The sequence below is a fragment of the Xenopus laevis genome, chromosome 4L, assembly GCF_017654675.1.
Source record: "Xenopus laevis strain J_2021 chromosome 4L, Xenopus_laevis_v10.1, whole genome shotgun sequence".
In the NCBI taxonomy this organism is placed as follows: Eukaryota; Metazoa; Chordata; class Amphibia; order Anura; family Pipidae; genus Xenopus; species Xenopus laevis.
In genome coordinates this window covers 54010715-54015722 of record NC_054377.1, presented here as the reverse complement: position 1 = coordinate 54015722, position 5008 = coordinate 54010715, and positions in this window count along the sequence as shown.

Below are 5008 nucleotides of genomic sequence, written 5' to 3'. Positions count from 1 at the left end.
CATTGCTGGCAGCATTCAGTTTTAATGGTTTGCTCTGTTGACTGGCACAAATAACTACTGGGGCAGTTTTGTCAAGTGTGTTAATGTAGCTTGCTGCCACGATTTAAGCGTGTGACCTTCAGGTTACTATAAAGATTGTTATATCTCTGCTCTATTTGAGCAGACAGCCAGGATCGGCCTTCAATGCCTTTGGAATCTTTTTGAGTTTTCAGGTAGGCATGGCTTGTTCTGCAGTTGTCAATTTGGCCACAGGTGCTTGGAGATAACCATCAGCATGCCTATAATATTCCCAGCTCTGAACTCACTCACTGCCATTATAGGGCAAGTTTGGGTCCTGCTCCTGCCCCCTGTGGTGTTTCCTGGTTTTGAGTTTGTCTCATGATTTTATGGTTATCTGGTTCTGACCCAGCCTGTCTGACTACATCCAGCTCTATCCTTACCGGCTCCTTCCTGGAGGTATACATCTGGCTTCCTTGCCTACCCCTATGGGAGTTACTGGATTCTTGTGCAGTAAGACCTGGCAGCACCCAAGTAGCCCAGGCCAAAGTTTTAGGCAGAAAAGCACGCCTAGACAGGAATACAGATATTTCCCTGGGGTTTGGGTTTGCCTTATGTGATAGTTAATGAGATCCCATGAAGTCATTAAAGGGATCAGGCAGTTCATTATTTGCAAGTAGTACAGGTATAGGAACAGGAAACCCGGTATCGAAAGAGCTCTAAATTTTGGGGAAGGCTGTCTCCCTAAGACTCCATTTTAATGAAATAATTCAAAATTATTGCAATTATTTTCTTTTTAATATCAAAACAGTGCCTTGTAGTTGATCCCATGTAAGATATAAATAATCCTTATTGCTAGGAAAAAAATTACTGTTTAAATGCTTTTAGCAGACTTAAGATATGAAGTTCCAAATTATGGAAAAACTCCTTATCCGGAAAACCCCAGCTCCTGAACAATCTGGATAATGGGTACCATACCTGTATTATTCTATTATAATTTACAAAGTAAGGTGAACTAATAAACCATTAAATAGTTACATAGTTGAGATGGAAAAAAAGGCTTATAACTATCATTTTCTGCCTTGTTTAAGTAAATCCTGCCTAATTTCCAGTTTATCCAGTAGAAGGAGAAAAAACCCTGGCTGAATTTGTCTTCAGTTTATTATAGATGGGGGGTGGGAATACTTTTTGCATTAAATATACGGTACTTTTTGATGTTTACTTTGTGAGTATTTCTAGTAAAACACTGCAGTAAGTGTAAAGTATAGCATGTCTATGATCAAATACCTTAAGGCTACTATCACACAGACTTTGTATGAAGTTTGAGACACAAGACAGTCAAATTGTTTTCTTTTGCACAAGGCCAATTACCAAGTTTCTATTCCTTAGGACAGCTTTGGGGGGTAATGGTGTGAGCGGATATTTAAGCTGTAGATGCTGAAAACAAGCTTAGGTTAGGTTATCAGTATGAAGCTGACTTCTGGTTCAGCACACAGAGGAATCAAGCTGCCATCACATTTTCGCCTTTCTCCTATGGGAAACTTTGAAAGTCAAATTCAAGATATTTGAAAAAATCCAAGGGGAAGTAAGCCTTACCTATTATAGCTGTTTTGGGGGAAATTAAGCATTAAAAACATTTTGTGTTACTCTTTGCTACATAAAGTAGCTAGGTGTTTCACCAGTTCTTGACATCCATAACTAGACCAGCCTATAAATTGTACTTTATACACGCTGTACTTTGGGTATATATTTTTGGGAGGGTTTTTAAAGTTTTCGTATCACTAGTTGCATGGCTGGAAACAACAGCCCACTCATTTTTTTTCAGTTTGCTGTGACCATTGCAACCAGTTTTATTGAGTCTTCCTGGATTATCAACTCCATATAGGACATTTCCAGTATGAATTATGAAGTACAGTAAGCTGCATCACTTTGGAAGCACTCAAAACAGCATTTACTTTAGATTCACTGGGGCGCAAGGTTGGTGTCCATATTGACAATTGTGGGTACCATGGAGCTACCACTGGGTCCAAGGTGCTGTGGCTCTAGGGTTCACCAAGATTCACAGTTGCACACTATTCATCAGAAGAGGCAGGATGGACTCATTGGCAACCATGTGTTTGGACGCAAGAATGCGCAATATGCGCTCTCCATTGAGTAAGTTTTAGAGCAACCACACCAGGTGCTTTTGTAAATGAGTCCTGTTATCTATAGTGCCATCACGGTAAGTGCCCACTCCTTTAACTGTATAATAGCATAAAAATAAAATAATAATAATAAATAATAAAAAAATAATAATAAAAAATAATAATAATAAATTATATAGTATTATAAAAAATATGTAGTTGCTTTAGACAAGACATACTTGCAAGACAATGTTCTGTTTTATTATGGTTGCATTCTATGGATGAATGCCTAAAATGTGCAGAGCAATATAGCAACTGTCATTTATATGTAGAAATGGAAATGTGCAGACAAAGCATGGAAGAACTGTAAGAAGAGCACAAATTATTTACATTGAATTGAAGGGGAAACCTACCAGTTACTGTATGAACTTGTATGTAGAAATAGTTGTATATGTCCACTAAGTTTAAGCAATTGTATTTTAACTTTCCTTTTTGCAAACTTACTGTCTCTGTTTTGAAGTTTGCTTAAAGGGGACCCGTCACCCAAAAAAAATATTCAGAATCCTATTTTATCACATTAGTCAAGCAAAATGAACTTTAATTACACTATATAAATTATTTGAATCTTGTTTCCTTCAGTCTGGGATTTCAAAATTAAAGCAAGCAGGCCATTTTGTGGACACAGTTATTAAGACAAGCCTTGTATCATCTCAGAATCTTGTTTGTACACCAGAATGGGGGACCCCCTGTCCATTTCCATGCCCTGGATACACAATTAAATGGTAAAGAGAACGGGGGAATGTGTGGAGAGCAGTGACATCTAGGAAGTGCTGAATGGAAAGTGAAAGTAATTGTCTGCCCCACCTCTATGCCCATGGCATAGAGGAGGGGCAGACAATATTTGATTGACAGCTGAGATGTTTAAATGAGCTTACAACAGCTATGAATGCTTTAATAAAAAATAGAAATTGGATTTAATGTTTAATTTGAAAAGGACTTTTATTATACAAATTTATGTGTCTGGGTGACAGGTCCACTTTAATGGATTGATAAAATACTGTACATTGATAAAATTAGTAAACTTGTTTCTTTCTGCAGTTTCTTTGTATAACTATTAAATGGGGATTGATATTAGTTAAATGGACATAAATTGTAGCATACTCTGGGGGTAGGAATTGCTGTAAGTGCCAGGGGGAGGGGATTCAGCGCCTTGTAGTTACATCACTGTTTAAAAACAAACATCTGAGTTTACTATGGGTTACTAGCTCAAACTTTGTGAGTTTTATTACATGACCCCAATATCCGTAATTTAAAATGTACTGTCCCGAGTGGCTCTGTTTTTTCAGGTAATGTAAAAAAATTAAAAAATTCCAAAACCAACAAACAGGAGAAAAAACCCGGTTAATTTGATGTTAAATGTGGTTTACATGCTGGATTGTCCCAGACTGAAATTAGAAGAATGCTTCAATTAAATGTTGACATCCCAAGGCTTAAAGGCAGTGAGGTATTTTCCATAGCTGTTTAAGTATCCTGAGTTGGAAAAAAAAAAGAATATTCTTGGTTCTGAACCAAAGTATATAATCTCACCAGTCAATATGTGAGGTTTGGGGGCGCATGCCTCAGATGTACAGCTCAAAGTGGAGGTATTTGACCATTGGGAAAGCAGCAGGCACTCACAGATACAACAAACAATTCCAATTAGACGGCACTTACTGAATTGGCCGGTGTATCATCGGGTGCACGTCATGTGGCCTGTTCATCAAGGCTCCACTATTACATTAATTCTCTCCCAGTAGACAGCACTCCAGTTTCAATAAAACCAACTTTATTGTGTATGGGACAGCAGCATGAAAATACAACGTTTCAAGTGGCACTCCACTCTTTGTCAAGCATAAAAAGTTTTTTACTTGACAAAGAGTGGAGTGACACTCGAAACGTTGTATTTTCATGCTGCTGTCCCATACACAATAAAGACGGTTTTATTGAAACTGGAGTGCTGTCTACTGGGAGAGAACTCACAGATACCACAACAGGCAACGTAAAGAAACTTCAAATCTTATTTCAGGCAAGGAGTGAACATACACAGCCTTACGCATTCCGTGCACGCAGGCAACAATCATATAATAAACAACTTTGGAAAACACCTCAGTGCTTTTAAAACTAATATACATTTAAGCCTTGGGATGTCAAAATTTAATCAAAGCATTTTTATGTTTTTATATGATTAAGTGACTGCGTGCACAAAAAGTGTAAGGCTGTGTTTGTTCACTCATTTTACAACAAAAATGCAAAAGAGAAGAGAAAAACCCATGCTGGCACCTCCCCACTCAATGATTTCTAGATACTTATTTAAGAAAGCCGGATTTAGTACCTTAAAATGTAACTTCTAATGATGTAACTTCATTAAAAACAGCTATTCAGTCCAATAGATCAGACAAAAAACAGAAATGTTAAGTGAATAAGTTAAATACCCTGCTCCAAGACACAAATCATGTGTGGACCAATTGTTGCAGTGCACTTTGGTGAGCAACTGAGCTCCTTTAGGACAACGTAGAGTCAGATGGGCTCTGCCTCACCTCTATCCCTGCCTCACTAGGGGAAACAGACCAGGACACCTGTACAACATTATTCTCCCCGGTGCCCTTCTAGCCCTCACATGTATTGCTAGCTCTATACTGTGCAGTTAAAGATACATTGAAAATATTTGTTTTAGTCTATTTTGGTTTAATAAAATTTTATCCTTCATCATAAGGGGTTTAAAGTGATTACAATACCCTTTAGTAAACAGGCTTTTCATATAGAAATATAATAGTACGGAGCAACAAGAACACTGATATAACATACAGAACACATACAGCTGCAGGTTTCCATTGTACTGCTGTTCCTTT